Below are 23,210 nucleotides of genomic sequence, written 5' to 3'. Positions count from 1 at the left end.
TCCGTTCACTATGTGACAGTTTGGACGGTCGTAAGTGCACCAGCATGAAGGAGCCATGCAACATCCCCCACATATCATCAGTGGTTTTTGTAGAGCAAAAAGTGGGGGGGGGCTGGCGTTCAGAGAGAGCACTGAAGCTGGATTTTGTTCCATTATGCATGATAACAAAAGCCAGAGACCCGTGGTGTATTGCGGTAAGCTGCTGAGACTGTGGCCAAAATGATTCGGCCACAAGGAAAAATTCTCAGCGCCTGCTGGGCCAAACCTTAAAAACACTGCATGACAATCCATAAATTCTCTTCTCAGAAGAGAGAGTTCACTTCTTGCTGAAGAGCTCCAGCATGGTTCAGTGCCATTACCATTTGAAAGGGGAGAAGATGAGTGCAGTAGCAGGGGGGGGAGATAGACCAGCGTGCAGAAAGAAAGGCTGAAGGGGAGTGCGGCCAGGGAAGAGCGGCTGACTTGTTGAACTTGGCGCATGGATGAGCTTCATTCGTCAACAGAACACTAGAGCTACTCCCTATTCAGGTTTTGCCCTTGAGAAAACGTCGGCCTGGTCTGACTCGGTATTATGTAGGTAGTTGGAGAGCGTATCCGAGTTCGTGCTGGGAATGGAGAAGAAACTGTAAGTGCAACTTTTAGGGAAAGAAATCCTCCCACAGAAAACTCCCATGCTGCACTTTTACATACTCCTCCTAACCAAAAGTAAAATGAGACAAAATGGCAATAACGTTTGGATTTTAAAATATTCCTTTATTGCTACTAGATCCACTGTCTGAATAATGCATATGACCTTTGGATAGAAAGAAAGTGATGACTAATTGATGAGATTATGGGCTAGAAGAGGGCCAGGGATGTTAAAACTGGTAGCACGACCCAAAGGAATACGCAGCAACAAACATACGATAAGTGTGAGTGAGGGTATACAGCGCAGAGAGAGCAGCAGGACAGTGATGTGTTTTCACTGTATGGCTCTGTAAACCAGAAAATTGAATTTGAAATGAAAACATGGCTAAGAGGTTAAAGTGCTGAGCTTGAGCTTTAATTTGAGGGTGTTTACATCCATCTTGGCTGCACAGTGTAGAACTTGCAGCCCGTTTTGAAACACTTTCCCACAGTATTAGCAAATCACATCCGGACAACGATGCTAAACTTAAGACAAAACAGGGATTTTTCATTGCCAAACACTGACTGAGTCAGTCACGTGACCTCAATCCGACTGGTGATGTGTTTCATTGCTGCGAGACCAGACTGCAGACAAAGCCACAAAAACAAGCCAGAAGTGAAGACAACACGGGCCAGAGAAGACACGAGTTTCTGCTGACGCCCGTGGGTTGAACACATGTGACAGATTTGCAACCGACTGTGAGCTATGATGACTTTACTTACATTTAGGTTACTGTTCATTAACTTAATGGCCTGTAAAGTTGGGAGACTTTGTTTGAAACGGGCTAAATTCACTTCACTGGCTGCATGTTCTGCAAATTAAAGCTGGGAGTCAACGTTTGAAGCTCACAATGTTCAAATTCATGTTGTAATGTGCTGGAGTAGAGAGTCAACACAACAGAAAAGACTCCCAATCTGCCACTTCTGACTGCACATATAACCTGCATGAGACAAACTCTGGTCCCTATACTATATATTAGTTTACATACTATTATTCAGGGACAGAGAACATTGGGTTCCTACCCGTTGCACACTACTGAGTGCTTTCTTCACACAAAATCCTGCACCTGCAGTCCAGGTATGAGCCGAGGAACTGCAATGACGGGTCATTTCCAAACCACCGTCTGTGACCACTGTGCTGAAACTCGGCTTCAAATTGAATTTTGCGCTTTTATGAAGCCAAAATTATAAAAGATTGGTGCTTTTGAGAAGCAAAAAACCCTCTTCCAACTGAGGGAATGGAAAAATGAAACCATGCATTCCCCATGTTGCTTTCTCAAGAACCAGTTTGTTTCCACCTTGGGGCAGGCAGGTAGCTTACGACACCTGTTTCCACCCGCTGCGTCAAAGGTGCTCCCTGCCAGCAGTTTCCTCCCTTCTCCCTTTTTAGCACACTTCCACGCCTGTTTGGAGCCGAATGGATCTACATGCACACGCGCATGCACGCACACACACACACCGGCCTGTAAAATTTAGCCAAGCTATTTCATGGAACGCTGAAGCACAAACACTGAGCACAGAAGGTAGAGTGTATGCTACAGAGAGGCCAGTGATAACAGTTGGTTGGTCTAGAGCAGAAAACATTTCCGGAGCTTTTGGGCGACTGCTATGGACTGATAGCCACTATGCTAACATTTGGTGAGTCATTTCAATGGCAGAAATAAATTCATCTTTTCCTCTGAATGATAGAAATGCCTTTTAAAACTGCATTTTGACCACAAACGGGACCAGAATTCTGCTGTTAGGACTTTAAAGCTTTTTAAAGCAATGTGAGTCACCCTTCCTTTTACACTGTAAAGAAAGAGGAACAGGAATAAGAAAAGCCTTTAAACTGCCCCTCCGGACATGCCTAAGAGACAAAAATGTTGTCAATAATGACAAATCCGGAAGATATTAATATGCAAGTATTTTTCATTTCAAAAGTTAACTACAAGCTGTCCCTTGAAAGTAACTGTGCAAGTTGCATATTGGCCTAGAACTGGCTTCCAGCCCGTTGTGATAGCACATAAACTGTGCACAAACATGATTCTGCACAGTTAAGCTCAAACATGTGACCACAGTGTCAATATAATGTCACAGATTCAGTCTTGCGCACAAGTTGCTTCATAGAACTGGTTTGACACTGGTTACCCAGAGGTGTGGCACAAAACACATGTTTTAGCAGGAAAAAGCTTCCAGCAGACGCAAACACTCCTTAAGGAAAGTAAGCGACTGAGCAGAAAAGAGTGTTGACGACTCGATCTGAAGGCCAGGAACAATGCGCCGTCGACAGGAGGCAGGGAGCCGAGCGCCGGACACCACCTCAGCAAAAGCACGCTTCACAGGGCAGCGTGAGTGCAATAGATTTGAAGTTCTGCACTTGGAGCTGGGGAGTGTCGAATCACCATGGAAACCGAGATGGCTGTTTGGCAGATTTGAGTGGCTTTTGGTTTGAGACACTTTTTCAGTTTAGGAGCTTCGGCTGCGGCGCTACTTCTCTCACGGTTATGAATAACCTCCAATTGCACACCGCTCCCTTTCTCTGATCATCCTCTTTTTTCCCCCCCCGTCTTCCTCCCCCAGCTCAGTAAGGCAATCATCACAGCCCCGCGGTGCGAGAGCGTCTTAGCTATGGCAGATAAAGGCTGGGAGATTGTCAGTAATGACGGGTCCACCAGCGCTGAAACTTCCCAGAGCTGCTTGTTTCAGCAGTAATTACGACGGGGGAATGCTGCACCGTGACTGGCTCTAAAAAGCTTACCAAGCCTTTCGCTTGTGATGCCATGTCAACTTTTTTTACAGCAGGCAAGTGAGTGGGATAAGTAAAAAGAGGACTTAAAAGCTAAACAAAATGTGTGAAACAAAGAGGTAAAAAGCAGAGGCGGCGGGCTCGGTGCCGGGTGACGTGGAGGCCGGGGCGAGAGAGTGCACTGGAGTATATGAATAGGGATGAGATTGGATCATTGGTGCTCAGTGTTCTCCAATCACAGCTGAAGAAGGTGGAGAGCGAAGTGATAAGACAGGTGAAAAGAAATACAAGAGGGGACAGAACAAATAATGGGGGAGGACGATGGGCTCCAAGAGGCAGCAGAAGGAGTGATTGAAAATAACCGCAAACGGGGAGAAAGGACTGATAAAGGTGTGTGTGTGTCTGAAAAGGCTCTGCTGCAAAGAAAAAAAAAATCTATCATCCGTCTTCCCCTGCGTCACTTTCTGTGAAGCCGGCCCTCAGTAATCACCTTCTTCACCCTCTCAACTGCTTCATCCTCGCCTCCTGTTCTCGTCCCATCCGCCCACTCTCATCCCCCTGATCTCTGAGACACGTGTGTGCTTATGAGGAGAGTGCTTAACCCCCCCTTCCTCCTCCTCCTCCGTGGATCAGCCCCGCTGAAGGTGTGCACCGGCGCGTCGGGAAACTCAGGGTACGAAGGGCGGTCTGTTTCTTCATCCCACAGTCGGGCAGAAATTGGATATTGAGTGCAGGGGCGAAGCCCGCTGAGAAGGCATGAATGAAGATGAACAAATTTCAAACACCCACACACGCGTAGAGGTACGACACGGTCGATATTATTGAAAATTGCGGGAGTTAGGGGGGCTCGGTACAGAGGGAGATTTAGTGAACGTGTCCACCTGTGTCGGCCACCATACTGAAGTCATCTATCACGGGTCGGTCACAGCGGCGGTCACGGGCTAAGGGTGGTCATGATAAAGGGCCGCTTAATTCAAGTCAGGCTGCTCTGAAAAGGCATCAAGATAATTGCATTCATTCCGAGAGCAGAAATGAAAAACCAGGGGGTTATTTATAGGTTCATACGGATATAAATATACACTTCTAGCGGGGAAAAGGTCCCACAAGGCTCAGAATGTATTACCATGCACTTAAGTCCCATGAATGGCAGTTGATTGCATGCTTTACAATCACACTGCTGAACTCTCATCTAAGGGTAAAATAAGTCACATGCTAGGCTGCACGCATGCTGGTAGACACAAAATTAGTGATGAAACACTAAGCCAATTAATTAATAGTTGTCTGATAGGAAACTTGTGTTGTCAAAAGGATAAATTTTTCAACATATAATGATTTTCAATATGTTAAATTGTTTCAATACAAATCTTTTGCAGTATTGACACTGCACTTGACTCGTCATTTCAGTTTTGTGATGGTGTTAGCTCATTAAAGATGGCAAGTGTCGCGCCTCCACAGCTGGTTTTGAAAGCAGATGGAGCGCTGTTGGGGAACAGTTTGCATTGAGGTGAGCAAACAAGGAAAGACAAAGGAAATGAGCGAGCCCGATGCTACAGAGCGGTGCTAACGAGAGGTGCAAACACAACAAATTTAGCAAAGGACCACCACGCCGACCTCTGCAAAGAAAGTTAGTGACAGCTCCCATTTCTACATCACTGAAGCATTAAGTTGGTCCAGTAAACTGTTCTGGGTGCTGTCCTCTTGTCGGGCCAACAGCCCAACAGAGTTTCAGGTGATAGGAAAATACTTTGACTATGGTCAGTACAGTAACTAAGAAGCTCTTATAACACATGGTACTATTAACTTAAATTCTAAGATGAGAAAGATAACTTAACAATTTTTAAAGGCCCGATCTCAACAGAAAAAATGAATGTTTCTAAAATAAAAGTGTGATATTTCTCTTGTATAAGCAGAGAGATGCTGAGGGGAGCTGACACTCTCACAGTCCGCCCTTCCTTCTGTGTTTGAACAACAGAGAAAGTATGATGCAAACTCAAATGAAGCAAAGAAAGTGAAAGTGCTGTAGCAGAGTGCGCATGGCTGGATCAGGTCTCTGTGTGTCCTGCTGAGAAACCTGACTTCAGACAACTTCTTCAGCAGTGAAATAACAGGTATGTCCTACCTTCAAGGAATTATTTCATGTACACAGAACTCCCTGCCCTGCACAATGACACAAAGATATTATATCATTATATCATATTAGCATCTTCAGGGGAAACCTTTCTTTTCCTGTGGACCAGCACAGAGAGCATTTCAGGTGGACTTCACTTGGGTCCCCGGCTTCGGGCACAACCTGCACCCACAAGAGTCCGGATTAAGACGTGTGTCAGCTTTCAGCAGGTCACCAAAGACGTTCCAACTGCTGAAGAAGAAAGAAAAAGGTTTTGGACTGCCCGAGCACAGAATCATCCATGACGAGTCCACACGCTGGGACTCAGCGTATGAAATGATGGACAGATTTCTAGAACAGCAGAAAGTGGTCTGTGCAGTTCTGGTCGATGATTGGAAGAAATGGAACCTCAAGCCTAAAAATTTAGACTTCCAGCTCTCTCATGGAAGCCCTTTGTGGTGAAAAACACACCACTCTCTCCTCTGTCCTGAGCCTAAGTTTGAAGATATTTTCTACTTTGAGCTGAGGAAAGTGACAGCAACGTAAAACATCAACTGAAAGAAAATACTGGAGATCTCAGACAAAGATATGAGGACTGAACACAGCCGCATTTCCTGACCCAAGACTCAAGGACAGCTTTGTTACCTGAAGAGAGGAGGTTGAACAAAATCTTATGAACAATGTCCATTTAAAGGAAATAGGAGGCCAAAGCCAGCAAACGCCTCCTCCAGGTGCCAAACAACCAGCAGAGAGGACTAAAACAGATCTGAAGGAGAAAAAACAGAGCGAACATGGGGAGGAAGCGTCATCCGGAGGAGAGGATGCAGACGCAGAACTCAAAAATGAGTTCACAGCACATGAAAAGATGCCTGAACTCAGTGCAGAAGAGGACCCACTCACAGGGTGGAGGACAAAAGAGGAAACTTCACCTCACCTCGCACAGGTTGCTAAGAAGTATTTGTGCATTGCGACTTCAGGCTCAGCTTTAAGAACGTGTCTTCGGCACGTCGGCGCTCATTCGCAGTCAGACTTACAGAGGAGCTCATTGACATGCTGGTGTTCCCGGCAAAAAATCTGAAAGCTGCAAAGAAAGTTCAGGCTGCAGTAATGGTGTCGCTCTCACTCACCTCTGTACATCATGTCTGCATATATAAGAACAGCAATTAATTCAAGTGGACTTAATTCAAGTGTCATTTGTTACTTTGCACTGTTTTTCTTTTCACTTAAGAGCCTTTTGAATTTGAGTAATTGCACCTCAAAAAGAATATAGTTGTCCATAATGTAAATTAATGTAAGAACACTTGAGTGTTGGTTGCAGCAGTAATGTTGCTGCTCTCTGCTAACAGCCAAGAAAAGAAAAGTTGTGCCGACTCTGTGACCCACCTTTTGTTCCTTTGATTTTCACTCTGCTTAATTACACTGTCTTTTCCCTGAATTTGTGTTGCTGTTGTTTAGGTTACAGCTGCACATTTCTGTAGAGCAAGTCTGCATATGGCCTGTTAATTTTCACATTTGTTACTTGCATTAGATTTCACTGTTTTGTTTTTTACTTGCACTCAAAAATGCCTTCTGAACTTGTGCACAGAAAATTGTTTTCATTGATCTAAAAAAGGTTTTAGTGCTGCTAATGTTTCCTTAACCAGGAAAAGTCAAACCTCGTGTGTCATGTTGAAGCTTTTAATGAAAAATCTAAAATTCTACAGCCTCAGTGTCACGTAAATGTTTCCCTGTGGTATCGAGATGGTATTGAAAATCAATACTTTTCAAGAAATTGGTTGTAGCTTCTCAAATTTTCTCTGTTTGATAGAGCAGAAAAGAGTAGAACATGTCACATTAGCGTCTTTGTACTTCTGATGGGCCTTTTTCTGCATTCTGCATAATTAATCCAAAAATAATGCACAGAATAATCAATAATTAAACTCATCTTTAGTGTAGTGCACAGAACGTCAGATCTGATCCAGGTGCTGTTTGTCATTTTAGCGCCGGCTGATGTGTTATGTTTGAAAAAATAATGGGCAGATAAATCTGCGGCTGTTATACCTGCAACAATCAGAAAAAGCCACATTGATTCCTTAAAAGCAGAGGGCATCAATTTAAGCATCTTGACTTGTCAGCGGCCAGCACCTCAATAAACAAACTCCATTAAACCTAAATTGAGCACATCTACATTCCAGCAAACAGCTTGCAATTACCCGTTTAAAGATGGCATTCGATGGCAATTAATACAGCAATCTTCCTTAATGCCCCACCTAGGGAATTTGTAAACATCAATTATAAGAAATAAGAGGAGCTCTCAGATAAACAGCCTCGTGCTCTGCAGCAGGCACAGCATGTTATTAGCAATAAAAGAAATGATAAATCTCACTGGAAGCTAATGTGACATCTCCAAATCAACAACCACCTCCATCAAATCGTTTTCAGAGTGAAAGAAATCGCGGTGGTGGGTGTGAAAACTACCTGAATGGATGCAGCAAAAATCCGCCTGGCTCTTCCTGACTGGTTTAATAAAAAAAAAAAAAAAAAAAAAGGTATGAGGAGATCACCCTGCTCCGCTGCTCTGCTGTCAGTGCGACTAATCAGACTGGTCCATCTATATTATGGCAACAGCTTGTGGTCAATAACCACATACTGCATCAACTGCACCCGTAAACCACCAGCTTTATGGTCAATAGAGTCAGTCTTCAACATCGTCTTCACTGCCCTGTGGGGGATGAGACAAGTGGCCTGACAGCCTGGACAGGAAATACTCAATAGTCTGCTGCAGGGCTGCAACTAACAACAATTGATTAATCTGTCCATTATTTTCTCCATTAACGGTTTTGTCTATAAAAGGTCAGAAATTAGGGGAAAATGTGCACTATGATGTCCAAAAGGCCAAGATCATGTATTTAATTTGTTTAATCAAAGATCGAAAAAGCAAATACGTTCAGTTTATCATCATATATGATGAAGAAAAGCAGCAAATCCTCACGTTTGAGAAGCTGGAATCACCAAATATTTGGCATTTTTGCTGAAAAAGTGATTTACACAAGTAATTGTTGATCAGAAAAACTTTTTGATTGAGTCTAGTCTACTGCAACATGGACTGACAGCGATAGAAGATCATTAATCAGCTGACAGATGTTGATAATTAATCAATGAGCAGACATGAGAGTGAAGGTTTGCAGCTCTTCTTCATTTCCTATCACCTTTGGATTCTGTTCATCAGACAAAACAAGCGACTAAAAGACTTCAGCTGGAGCACTGGGAACCTGTAATGCATGCTTTATTATTTTATTTCTTAGACCAAATGATTAGTCAATAAATGGAGAAACTAAACCAGAGATTTATGAAAATCATCAGTAGCTAAAGCCCTAATTCCTTTTTTATTTTTTTAAAAGGAGAAAGCACTTCAAAGCCCGTTTTTGAGACGGCGCTTAAAGGCAGGTTCACAACTTTTGTTTACCAGCCGCTGGTCAGCGTTCACAACAAAGCAAACTTTTCTGCTACGGTTCAGGCGGAGGCAAACAAACTGCAGGTGTGATTGCACCCTGAGCGCACCGATATCATCTGCAATCCATTTTAAGGAAGCGGCACTAATAACTTAAGTTGAGTGAAATAAGATAAAAGTCAATAACAGCTGCTGCTGAGGAAGCCATAGTTAATGTCATAATCCTCCTTTTTTGAGCTACAGCTAACTAACCTTTACGAAGGGTTACCCCAGGGTGAAGCTTTAAACAGCTTATTGACTCACGCTCAAACGCTACAATGTGTGTGTGTGTGTGTGTGTGCACAACTGTCTGTCTGAGTCACCTTTATCGACGGCACACTCTGAACATCAAGAGGGGGAATAATGTATAATCCCAGAGCCCAGGAGTCCACTTACAGCAATCACCGCCTTGCATATGCAGATGAGTCTGTTGAACTAGTGAGATGGGAAGTTCGAAAGCTCCCAGAAATGTGCGATCCCGCCTCACTCTAATCAAGACTTAAATGAGCGAACTTCTTGGATTGTCAAACTGATCAACGCACTTGATTAGTTGTGCTGAGATGGTGAGAGAAAGTGTAAAAAGAGAAGCACGCTGCAGCAGTTACTCAAAAGAGTAACACGTTACATTACGGCGCACATATTCACCATTAACTAACTGCTTATTAGCAGCAGAATATCAGTCATTACAAAGAACTTATTACACTGCACTTACATGTTGAATAATAGCGTTCAAGACTCGCACATATAAAAACACAGAGCAGGAGTAATGGTCGTATTTACATTATGAACAGTTTCTAATCTTTCTAATCATTATTCGTTCTAAATCAAATGTTTGACAGGAGGTCATTTCTGAGTCTCTCTTTGCACGCACACAATGAAACAGAGGAATCCATTAAATGTACATTTTCATTCCACAATATCTGATAGAAAGCTGACCACAGGAGAGATGAAGATTCTTGGCCCGTCCAATAATGGAAATGTGAATTATTAACAAAACATCTAAAATTATAAAGGTAACTTTGTATTCTTATGTTTGAACAATCAATGTGAGTATCAAGAATGATTTTGATACTAATAAGCAGCTAGTTAATGGTGAATATATGTACCTTCATATAAAGTTAATATTAATGGATTTTGTCTCCTCTATCATTACGACTCTTTGTCTCACTTCTATCTGGGGCACCATCACAGCCGACTTCAGGCTGCAGCTCCTTTTTTGTTGCTATTGTAAATTGGCACCATCAAAGAGCAGAAATGGCGAGAAAGAAAAAGATAGTTATAAAGAGCACTTCAGGAGGAGGACTTATTTATGGAAGAATATTCACAATATGCAATGATATCCTCAGAAAGTCTAAGTCAAACTGGAACTGAAATGGTGTGTATAATGTGATAACTTTGGAGAAGGAGTAAGACTTTTGATGCAAATTGCAGCAATCGTGCGCTGAGGATTTTAAAGAACTTTAATTACCTGCAAGAGCCGCATCTCACAGCCGATGCTGCACCATTTCAGCACGTGAAATTAAGACGAGCATCGGATGAAATTCACAACGCAAGGTCTGCGTTAATAACTGAAGCCTCAAAGCCTCCAAATTCAGTTCCTATCTCACTTCCCAGAGTCAGATCTCACTTAGTGTTTGTAAATGTGGCACCAAGCAAACAGTCAGTGTAATACCAGAGAATTTTCTTCATCTGGCATGAACTCGCAATCTTACTCAGTCTTATCTGGAAATATATCAGCAGCCAAAGAAACTTCCATCAAATTAGAGAAAAATTCTGGATTGATAAATCAGCGCTGAGGACAAGTCGACTCTCGGCCATTCGGCTGAATAATGTTTGAAGTGAATGAACTTTTCTGACAGTGGTAACGACCTCTCCTTGCCTTGTGAATTTTGGCAGCAGTTTGTGAAAAAAAAACATGGCTGCAGACCTGTTACTGTTCAAACATTGCAAACAGGAAGGAAAAACTATAGAGATGTGCAAGTTTTCAGAGTTTAACCCTGAGCCATGCTTCAGTTTTATGTGTTGCATCCTGTTTGTGTTTCATGCTATTTATATGTTTTTTTTGTCTTTGCACAAGCATATTGTGTAATATGTGTGCATGCAGTGTAGTTTTTGACAGAACAAAGCACATTCTCAGCAAGACCCAAAAGCTTTGCATGCATCGCCACCAGTTGATCCTCAGAGACCTGTCTTTCTAATCAACAAAGCCTTTCTCTCGAGACCACGAAGATGACCTCAGGAATGGCACTGGAAAAAGCTGAGGTGAACCCCTCGCAGTCTTTGCTTGCGGTGGACCTCATTTTCTCCCACCTCCCCTAGTCCCCGTATCCCTGTAACTTTGAAGTCCGGCCAGCAAAGGGCTTTGAAAAAGCCTGCAATCTCTCCACCATGACCAGGCAGAGGATTAGCCAAGCCCTGCAGGACCGAGTGGAAAGAGGACGGAAGAGGGCTGGAGGAGGAGTAGCGCCATTTCCACAGGGGCCGTGTATGTGCAAGCAGCTCTCCCTCTGGCCAGAGCTGGGGGGGATTAACAAGCTACTAAGGAAGCAGAGAACAGACCTCCAGCCCCCTTTTTCATGAGTTCCGAGGAAACCAATTTACGGCCGAGAACTGAGGGGGGCCGCTAATTCTCCACATAACCGCCTCCTGTTTCAACTCACAATCTTTGTTGTGTCACTCAAAAAAATCTGCTTTTGTGAGACGCTTTCAGGATTCCCAAGTCAAGGAAGCAGGCATCGACAAAGGTCTCAATTATTGATTCGGGAACTTCGTTGACTCCAAAGTAGCATTTCAGTCGGGAAAGAAAGCGGTTAAGCTCCTAATCTCAGCATCACGCTTGATACGATCAGTCACGGGGGAAGTCACCCGGGAAAGTTTGTTTTCCCTTGTGAGCCAAAACAAGAGCGATTACTCCTCTCTTATCCATCCCGAGCTCCAATATTTGCTGACACTTTAGGCTGTAAATATTTAATAAATGTACTGCTCTCAATACGTATTCAAGCCATGCGTTGGCTGGCCCTCATTTAAAACATCATATAAGCAAGCTACAGTGTGATTGTCAAGTGTCTAAATGTGCCAGTGGAACGGCGAACGCAAGAAAGTCTCATTTCAAGCAAACAGGCACAGAGAAAAGGCCTTTCTTAGCATCTTCTTTTACAAAGAGTCAGTGAATTCAGGGAGGTTATCAAGCAGTCACCAGTTAGGGCAGACTATTGAACGAACTGCAGGCGTCTCACTGAAGTGCAACCGAGTCACAAAATCTACAGAATCTCAGGATGCAATACGACAGCACGATCAATAAGTAATAGCAACTTAGCTCACCAGCGAGGAACAGGAACAATAGGCCTTGATTTTGAAAAACAGTGCTACACTGCTGCCTCCCCATCAGTGCTTTTCAAGTAATGGGGTCTTTTGTCTTATCTGTGACTGAAAGGAGCTTGAGGACTTTGCCCTTCATCCCTTTGTTGTTCCAGAGTCTCTTGTGGAAATGGAAGATTGGCCCATAGGCGTGGGTGTGCGAGGAAGAGCTCGGCGGCCATGCAAGCACATCAGACTTGAGCGGTCTTAATAAAGCTTCCCTCTATCCACCCCAGAGATCTCCTCACCCCAATTATACGCCTGACACCTCTACCCTCCTCCATCTCCTCTTATTTCTCACAGCCGCAACCCCCCCCCCCCCACCCCCGCTTGCACCATCCAGCTCCCAGCTCTGATCATGCCTCTCCCTTTGCTGGGCTCAAAGCCCCAGAGGTCTGCACAATATCAGGCTGCCGGTGGCGTTTGCTTCAGTCTGCTGCCTAAATTGCATTAAGAATGTATCTCTCCCAGTATTGACAAAAGATCACTACTGTTCAGCCGGTGACTGTGTAAACTTCACCGACTTAAAAAAAAAAAACAAAACAGTCCCACTTCTTCCAACAACCCACCCAAGAACCCCGTCTGGTCAAGTGCTTCCATTAGCACTTCATTTTGTGATATTTACTCAGGAAATTACCTGTAGGAATTTACATCTTCAACAAATCTGTGACCTGTCAATGTCACATTAGCCAATAAATAAAGAGAGTGAGGTGCAAACCAGCGGGGGCTGGCCCAAAACATTCTGAGGAGATCAGAGGATCAGCCATGAAAACTCTCCCACGACCATCAACTCAACACCTGAGACCGAACACATGTTCAGGCCATTCAAATTCAAATCAGTGGATTAATCATTAAAAAAAAATAATACGCCACAATTCTATCAATTAACCTGAATAACTCGACATTCCTGCAACAACAAACTCTCAAACTTTGCGGCGCGACAGGTTGCCAGAACTTTTGTTTGTTTTGTATGTTTACAGTCATGGTTCACTTGCGATTGAACAGTGTGAGGCAAAACAAATGGAATAAGAGCATGCCTACAATGGCTTCTCTGATGAGCTGCAAACCAAAGAGAATCAACTGCATGCGTGGTCACACTGATGCAATACAGTAACATCCACTGGCACTCTAACAAGTCTAACAGCAGAAGAGCTCAACAGAAGCAAATTACCAAACATGAGCACCGTCAGTCCGCTGCGTTGTCTACTGTCGCTAGTTTTTGAGACATTTTTGCTGGTGTTACCTTCAGATGCTTTCAAGGTCACAGCAGGCCTGCATCTGGCCAGCCATCTGTTTGCAGCCATCCCATGAGGCGTCCTGTCATCGGCGCTCCTTGGCCCTGTCCTCTACTGTCCGCATTCAAGCTCACCGGGGAAATGCCCGGCCAGACACAATAGCCTCTCAGCGATTCTACAGGTTTCTGAATGTATTTCTGCAGTTGTTCCCGCTTTGACTTCCTGACAACATCACGACAGAGGTCAGGCCGGGTGTGTGCACATCATTAGCATGCCATGTGCTCACCGATCACTCAGCATCGTAGGTTGTCAAGGCTGTTCATACAGCTAATATCACATGTTTGTCTTGAACCTTATTATCTGTGCAGCATGACACCCTACATCCTCAGACCATTGGTTTGCAACATGCAACATATAGACAGATGTTGCAGTGGAATTGTGATGTCAAGAAAAAGAAAGACATCAGACATAACTATGAAATACAAGTCAGGGTGGGGGATAAGACTGCAAACTTATATCAGCATATGTTTTTTGTTTATGCTGTGCAGCCCCTCGCCAATAACATCTTCCAGGTGAGGTTGGGACTTTATAAAAAGGTAGTGGCCAGGTGCTAAACCGTACGCAGCACACATCCAAGAGGAAGCTACAAAGATGGCGGACACAGACCCAAGAAAATGAAAATATAAGAAGGCCAAACGTCAAGCAGAGAAAGCCCTCTGTGCACTGAAGGGGCGGATGGGGATGACGAGCAATGCAGAAGCGGTGTGTTTTCTATTGGACAAGCAGGTGCCGATGGCTAGCTTAGCTTGCTAAGTATCGGCTTTTGCACTACAACGAATGTACTGCTGATACAGTAGCAGCTAGCAGTGTACGTAGAAGCTCTGATGGTGTCGAAACAGAGAGGAGGGCCCAAGTTTGAAGTGTGAAGAGTAACAACGACAGCGTATCTTTAAGCAGTTCTGTATGACATTAAATAATCACCAGCAACAGTTAGTCAGACAAACACATGCTCAGATATTATTTATTAAGAATTAAATGAAGCTTGATAAGATTTGATCGACAGTAAACTTGCAACATGAGGCGACAACCCCAAAATTGTCATCAGATTCTTCAGATGTCATCAATCGAGCCTCGCCAACTTCAAACCACAGAAAACAGCTCAGACAGATACGCAAACATAGAGCTCTCTCACATGCAGTAACCACAACTTTCTCATCAAAAATCAAGCTTTCAGGGCCTTTAAAATGGTAATCAACAATATAACGGCGCATAATAAACAGTGAGCATAATGCTGTCACATTAACTCTCTAAGTTTGTCCTTGGCTCAGGAAAAGTTCTTCAAAAAAGTGTGCCAAATATTTAAAAAGCCAATTCCTGACTTTTGGTTAAAATGAGCAGATAAGTAATTGAGTAGACGATATCTAATTTAAAAAGCTGCTCCAGCAGCAGCGTTTCCTCAAAGTATCCATTAATGAAGTGGTCTCTGTGGATGCCTCCTGAAAGCAGACCTTGCTCTGTCACATTACATCCAGTTCAGTCTAAATACTGCATTCGATGGATGGGTCAACAGAGACTCCGGGTCTGCCCAAATCAAATCTGTTTCAACTTTTAATTACACTGGATCCACTTAAGAAATAAAAAAGCTTTTGTACTGTACCTTAGCTTTCAAATAGTGATCCACCAAGCAGGTTGAGTAAAGCAGGTTGATACAGGCGGGTTAAGACAGCAGCTGTCAGTGTACCTGTGAAGGAAAAATAAGAGATCACTATTACATCTGTGTCTGCCTGTGACATAATGCAGGACAGCTGACAGCGATGCAACCTGAGCCTCTAAGAGCAGTCAGAGAAATCGTGTTGCGTCTTCCCTCAGAAGTCCAAACTATGAATAACAATGACAGACTGCGACACACGTTTAATACTGGATACACGCTTTCATCACACCAAAGTGTGACATCGAAACGTGAACCAATTTGCTTTGAACTCTGGGGGGGAGACATGGCTGCTGATGTTTGCATGACAACAGGTTGCTTTTGCAGTAAGTGAACAGAATCTTTTGACAAATCTCAGAGCTCAAACTAGCCAAATCTGCTGATGGCATCTCCGCTCACAATCTGCTCCGGCAATCTGCTCCCAGGAAAATGTTTTCACCTTCTTGCCAGAGCACAAACGTCAACTAAGCTTCAAACAATATTACAAAAAAAAACAAAAAACATTTTTATCTGCAAACTGATATGAAAAAAGTGCATTTCTGAATAAGTGACAACCGCATTGGGCTTGATAAGCAATTTTCTCTGGTTTTGAATGAGTCCTGAACATATAGTAAATGTATTTAATTTCCTGCTCATAAGTTTTAAATTGAACATTGAGCATAAAAAGCAATCATGGGTTCAATTTCATGCATTATCAAAGACAGGTTTCTGTGCTCACAGTAAGCATTAGGATTTTTTGGAATTAAAAAAAAATCATTAACCTGGCCACTGTTCTGGAAAATCTCTGCAATGGCAACTTCCTGTGCAGCTTCTCCATACCTGAACCTGAAGATACTGCAGCTGGCCATAATGATTTATTAAGCTTTATTGCTCTGGAATGAAATGACCTAGTTGGATCTTGACCTGCTCAAAGACTAATTCTGACAAATGGTGATGATGGAGGTTTTGACCTCAAACTGAGCACATTTCAAGCAGTGGAGCCCGGGAAGACTTGCAGAGGCAGCATCCTCTGGATTACAGAGCACACCAGCTGGCAGCCACATGCTGATGAAGGTTCAGTTAAGGTTACGGCAAAGCCGGCTCGCCCGCTTAGCGTTCTCCTCCAGGCTCTCAAGTTCTCTTTGTTTTGACAAAAGGACCACAAGCCCAGGATGGAAAGTACGACTGCTGTGTTGTGTATCAATAACAGCCAGATCTTGGGTAGCGTGACACCATTGGGCATATGGTCATTATTTTCTTGTTTCAGAGCTATAGAGTGAAATGTTGATGGACATGGGTCTGTGCTCACAATTTGCAGTACTGCCTGGGAAAAACAGCAAACATCAAAAAAGACAGATAAGAGCTTGTGGAAAACAAATACCAGCGCAGGCTCAGAGGTTCCAGACTATCTCTGAGGCACTTAAAGTTCCCAGACCACTAAATTGCCCCTAAATGCATCTTGATTAATTTAGCAGAGTGCGTTTGTGCTTTATTGCAGAACCAAGAAGGATCAGCTGGCCATCTGCTAGAGTCGTGCCAACGTGGCTTCCATCATCATCATCATCATCATCGTCCACTCGCAGTTTAGCAGGTAGAGGGCAGGAAACAGAGGACACTTAAGTTAGATTTTGAATTATGCATAAAAAGTCTTGACCAAAGAAATGATCTTTTATAGTGTTAAGTTAACCTGTTCTGTGAGAAGAATGTAAAAGTAGAAATGATTCGCTGACCAGTCCGGGCTCGAACTCGACTCGACACAACGCGAACAACTTCAAATCTGCAACTTGGAACCACAACTGAGGGCATAATCAAATCAGCGCCTGGCCTCTGCACCGCTGCACCGGATGTTTGTTTTGCTTGTTTTCTTGCTTGGGCTAGCGAGCTCTTAGTCTACGTAACCTGCAGAATTGTTTATGGAGGCACTGACTCCTCAAACCTCACACTTGTGGAATGACTATTGATTTGGTAAATGGATACAAGGCGGAGGGATACCACAGCCTCTCTGGTTATGTCAGCCCCCATTAACAATGCACGAATAGATAACATGTGTTTTTCGGGGAGGAATGACGAGCCCTGTGTTGAGCAACACCTGTTGACTGTTCATTTCAATGTAGTAAATGCACCAGCTGGGTGGAGTTTACGTGGAAAAAAGGGCTAGCGGGAGAGATATCTTCAAAACAAATCTCCCCCTGCGCTCACACACACCTCCCCAGCCTCTTAATACTACCCTGACGGCAGTTTGATTCATCTACTGAGCCCACAGTGGGAAGATTTTGTCGCTCATCAGCCCAGATCAAAACTCCAGGGTGCCTGATCCGGTCTGAGGATCAGCTTTAGAAGCTTTTTGGGCTCATCCAAAGCTCAGGACCATGACAATGAACTGGTCAGCCACTTTACAAAAACTTCTTAATACTTCTTTTTCTTTCCTGGCAAGCAGTATTTAAAGAATTTGTCCTGTGACTCTGGCTCTGTTTTCTACTCGTCTGACTCACATGAAGTAAAGCTGTTGGCATAAGCCGACAATCGGTCGACTATTCCAGTCCTTCCCTTCCACCATCTGCGTGACGCGGTACCGTTTACCGCCGTGTGAAACAATAAAACCTCCGAGCTGGCAACCTGCGCCGTGAAAAAGTCAAGTTTCAACAAAAATTTGGATGGAACAATAAGGAAGGCCTGTTTGCTTCCTCTGCAGGGATTTTGCTGTTTTAATTGCAGGGCTCACCTCCTCACATGCAAACGTTCCACCAAAACAAGTTCCCTGACGCTATTTTGCAAAGGCACCGTTGCTGCATGCTGGGCCTAGCGCCCCCCAAGATGATTATGATTGGTTTAAAGAAATACAAACAAGTTAAAGGGTTTTCTCCCCCTTATACCAGCGTGATAATGGATTCAGCCAGAGCGTTCTCCGGCACGGGCACAGTGTTAGAGCAAAGGTCTGGCTGTGTGAGACTACCTTCCTGCCGCTTGCCAAAGACTCAGGAAGAGAAAGAAAAAAAAACAGGGTTTATAAATGATTAGTTTTTCTTAAATTTTCGTTTTTGTTCAATCAATTTAAAAGACACCCATGACTTATAACAATCTGTATCCAAGAGGAAAAAGTCTCAGGCTTCTTTTTTGGCTTGAGGACAAACTACGCTGCAATGCTGCAGAAGCTCAGAACAGGATGGACTGAGTGCTGGAAAGCAAGCTGTTAGAGGCTGAAATCAACAACTTGATCAGGCAAACACACACAAGTGGGGCTATTTTATGGATTCAATGCAAGTCAGTCTGGATCAGACTTAATGTCAGATTTTTTAATGTCTTCATTCAGGGGTTTAGCGAAAGGACACAATGTTCCTGTAAAGTTTGGTGCTTCTTCAAGCAGAAACAAATCGGCTTCAAATATCACTGCCGCCCCCGAAAGGGAAAAACGCAGGTTTGAGTGTGATGATGAGTTCTCGGTTTCAGACTTATTTGTGACCTTTTTCTATTTCACTTGAGGAGATGGGAGACATTTAAATGGCATCATGCCATTGCAGATACTGGATAAGGAGGAACTTTTTATTCATAATTACAGCTGTCCTCTGGAAATTCATCAAAATTAGACTAAAGCCCGAGCCTGCAGCTCAAATATCGTGTCAGCAGTTCTGAAAGAAGTCAAACCTCTCAGCACTATTTGGGGGTAAAAAACATCTTTTAAAATGTAGAGACTTATTGTCTGAGAGCAAAACAGTGACCCAGAAAGAAGAAGATAAGGTTTCAGTCCAATGCTGCATGCAGTTTTATAGGAGGAAACAACAATAAATATTACTGTCGAGGTTGAAACCAGTGACGTACTGCATGTTGTCTTTTATCTGTTTTTTAACACATTTTATTGACATTTTAGACTTTTACATCACATCTTAACCTTGGATTTTTGTGGTTTTGCTTTTTGTGTATTGCAGTCTGCCATTATTTTATTGTCTATGTTTCTTACTTTTGGACTTTGTGTAATGGAAAATTCAGTTTTATTACCGCTCTGAGCCTTTTTCGTCGTCTTGACTGTCATATCTATCGGATAGGATCCTATTGTGTTCACCAGAGTAATGACTAGATCTAGCAAGACAGCAACAATCGCTACAATAAAGCCACAAAAAGGTTTCCTGTCTTTCTTCAGCGGCACTATCAAAAAAAAGGTAAAAACAAACAAACAGAAAACAACGCTGTAAGCAAACAGTTCAGCCAAATTATCTGAAGCACTTAATCTGGAGGTAACCGAGACACTGAGACTGCTCACAATCCCGGCATACCCGTCAAGTTTGGGTAATAATTTTTACCCTGTCTAACTTATTTTCAGCATTGTCACTGCGTTCCAGCAATTATCTTCCTGAAACATCGTTATTACGTGGCCAAAACTAGAAAAAAAAAGACTCAGCTTGTATGAAAATTGAATTTCCCTTTAGCCCCTAAGTCAGGCATCTCAAACCGGTTCCATAAAGGGCCGCGTCGCTGCAGGTTTTCATTCCAACCCAGGAGGAGCACATCAGGCCAACCAATCAACATCAAGGGATCACCTAGTTATCAGCTGAAGACTCAGCTGATTAATTGATTCCAGCCTGGTGTGTTCCTCCTCGGTTGGAATGAAAACTTGCAGCCACGCGGCCCTTTATGGAACCGGTTTGAGATGCCTGCCCTAAGTCAACAGAAACGTACTGCGAAACGCTCTAACTGGCTGATTGGTCAATAGTCAGTGGCCACCACGGTTGTGCATTTTTGAACAACAACTAATAAATCTAGCAGAGAAAGTGGGGGAGTGTGGCCTCTTCTGTGCCAGCAGCCCAGCGATCATCTGGCAAACACGCCACGCTGCTGCCCTCCCTCCACTCAGCTGTCTATTAAAGGGGAAACATGTGGTCTCGTGTCTTGTTTCAGGGAAAGTGAAAACACCCCCACATCTGAGGTGAACAGTCAAGCAGAAGAGTCGGGCATGTTGTGACTCTGAGTGTCTTTCCCCTTCCTTTGTGCCACATTCCCTCCCTACACATCGCCACATGGGGTAGGGGTAAGTGGCTTGACCCCCTCCCTGCTATCACCGGGCGGGGCCCTCTCCCTTGACACCCACTCAAGAAAATCAATCAGTATTCAGGTCATGCCACAGGGACGCCCCCCTTAACACATGACCTCTGACCCCGGCGAGGTTCTCCTCAGAGAGCGTGACAGGGATTTGTCTGTGCTGCCGGCGTCTGCTCCGTGTCCGACGCTAACAAACTCCTCGTGCTGAGGAGGTGGGAGGGGGGGAGCGCGGCCTGACCCTGTCCACCTCCGACACAATAAATCCAGCTGAGGAGTTCAAGGTGGCCTGACCTGCATCCGACCCCGTCTCTGGAAACGCAGCAACAAGCTCCAGCTGAGCCGCCACAGCCCCCCCGCTCAAAGCCCAAGAGCTGAGGGGAGAAACAGCGGAAGCGCTCCAGTGTCGTGGGACCCGCCAGCACGCAAACCAACACATTTATTCACTCATATTTCACGTCACCCAGGTCTGTGACATCCGAACAGTTGGGAAGCCTTGTTTCTGTCATGGGAGGTGCATGGGGGGGCAGAATTAGCATAGCATAATTACACTGGGGAAAGATCCAGACTCCAAGGAGCAAGACATAACCCATAATTTGCCATTGTGCTCCCCATGCAATTGACAGTCGGTCTATGATATTGGAGATAAATGTCGGAATTCAGGCTGTTAGTTTAACTGATGGTGCATTCAGTATGATAATAACCACGGTCCTGCACACAGTGAATCTGATGAGCAGTCCCGCAATAGCTCTTCACCACTTTCCCTCCCCTCCATGGGGTATTATCATGCTAATCTAACAGAGAAGATGAAAAAATACATTTCAGTCAATGAGGAAGTATAATAGGAAGCAGGGACCTCTGGAACTGCGAGGAGACAAAAGAGGGTATATTCACCCGGCTCCGCCCGAGCAAAGCAGGGGTGACGAATGGACACAGACATTATGCTGGCTGGTTAATTAAAAGAACATAGCCTAATTAGAAAGATCTTCCCGGTGAATGGACCGCCTTGACGCAGTAGCTGACCTGCGTCTCCTGCACATGTTGGACACAGAGCCGTCCGTCTCTCGCTTTCTTACGCGTTGAATTTGCACATCAGAGGGGCTTTGACTGACGAGCAGCAAACATACGCTGCAGGAAGTGCGCCTGATCATGGTGGGGGTGCTGGTGCTTGTTAAATGACTCATGATTTCCATTAGACTGTCAATTAATCTTGCACAAGAGATTTGATTACATGTAATTCCACATCTCTTTGCACAAAACTTTTTTCCCCTCACACATGTTTTTGCGACCAATTATTCTGTAAGCACAGTTTTGGAAATTGGAAAATCAAGGTCGGTCAGGATTTCATCATCTGATAATGTTAATTTACAGGTGAGTCATAATTAGGTGTATATATCTATATTTGATATAGCGGCTTAGATCTACACAGACTTTGTTTTAATGGTTGACAAAAACAATGAGTGACTTTGAAGTTTGTTCGTTACACTTTCTGTCATGCCGGTAAAGCAGATATCTGATTTCAAATGAGTGACGTGTTTAAGAAGGTGAAAGTCTGACTTGGTGCTGGACTCTTAAAGCCTATTTTTAGAACAGCCTGAGCTGCACTTGAACAAGTTTTTGAACCTTTTTGCAACTCGATGGGTCACCCAGCAAAAAAAGTTGGCCCTTGCAAAAGTTTTGAGAGCAGCATCATGTGCCGACGCGCTGTGAAGGCCATGTATAACTCGCTACTTAATATTTACATGCACCACGGACCAGCTAGACGCAGGCTGCTGCTGCCTTCCTGAACCAGGCCGAAATATTGCAGGAAGGAGGATAGACTGTACGTGCAGCGGACGGATCAAAAGAGGTAATCGGCATATTTACACTGGTAAAGCAAACACAAGCACGGGTCTATACAAGGTGAGCTCTGTGACGTTTAGTTTATTTTTACCTTGCAAGCATCAAGATGCACAAGAAAATTGTTGCTTTGCAAAGTTGTAAAATCGTGCCTTAAAGGAGTATAAACAGCTGTGCAGTGTCTTCGTGTCCAATAACCTTCAAACTGGACTTCCTGACATTTCATCCTCGTGGTGCCTGTAGCAACAGGCCACACCAGCGCAGACTGCCTGTGTTTTGCTGGGGGGCGACTGTCAGCCTCACACATGTCCTGAGAGTGAAAGTGTGTGTGTGTGCTGTGCTCTCATTCCTTTCACCCGGCCGCCTGTCATGGAGTTGTGACATTAAAGCAATAGCGTGGTTGGGTGGTGGGTGCTTTGTTTACCCCGAGTTGGTTTTCATGCCGTCAGTCACCGGGAGCCGTCCCTCGGGGGGGAGAGACGGCGGAGGCAGGGAGGAGACGCAGGGACGTGATGAAGAGAGATCAAACAGCAGATGAGGATTCATTCGCTGGACCAGGGAAGTGGCTCGTGTGACTGAGTGGGAGGTGTTTTGTTGTGTTTGTGTCTCTCTTTTGGCGGAAATAAGTTAACAGGCTCCGAGTAAATTAATGAAAATGTTTTTCCAGCCTGAAGCAGTCATCCACATCACTGTGGGCGCGCACGCACACACACACACAGACATACACAGACAGTGCTGCACAATTATGGCTACACTCATCATCAGCGATTACTCTGGGATTGTGCTCGCGTTCGGAGGATCACAGTTTGACTCGAATCCAATTTTCTGACAAACAACTTGACCCTTTTCATCTGCAGAAGATATTCAACACGCTGCAATAACATGCTTCAGATCTGCCAATACTGACAATCACATATGGAAATCTCTATTGTGACAACATAAAGACAGGATTATACACTCAAGCATGCATCATCATTTCCATCTGCTTCCTTACTGACCACACTCAGAACATAATCGTCCATATCCACCACGAGGAAGGACATATTTATTCATTTCTAAAGACGACAGATGTGCGACAACTGGCAGGCTCAGGT

At 44.1% G+C, this 23,210-nt stretch overlaps 1 protein-coding gene across 2 annotated transcripts in view; it reads right to left on the bottom strand.

The window, feature by feature from the left end:
• sema6e (sema domain, transmembrane domain (TM), and cytoplasmic domain, (semaphorin) 6E) overlaps positions 1-23,210 on the bottom strand; it is a 149,776-nt gene that overhangs the window by 117,335 nt on the left and 9,231 nt on the right. For both annotated transcript variants that reach the window (XM_041941749.1, XM_041941751.1), the window contains exon 2: positions 15,220-15,303. The gene's annotated coding sequence lies outside the window, so the exon portion shown is untranslated. The remainder of the gene's footprint in view (positions 1-15,219; positions 15,304-23,210) is intronic.

The sequence above is a fragment of the Chelmon rostratus genome, chromosome 8 (genome assembly GCF_017976325.1).
Source record: "Chelmon rostratus isolate fCheRos1 chromosome 8, fCheRos1.pri, whole genome shotgun sequence".
In the NCBI taxonomy this organism is placed as follows: Eukaryota; Metazoa; Chordata; class Actinopteri; order Chaetodontiformes; family Chaetodontidae; genus Chelmon; species Chelmon rostratus.
The sequence above is the reverse complement of the archived record's forward strand: the minus strand, read 5'-3'. Positions and strand labels throughout refer to the sequence as shown.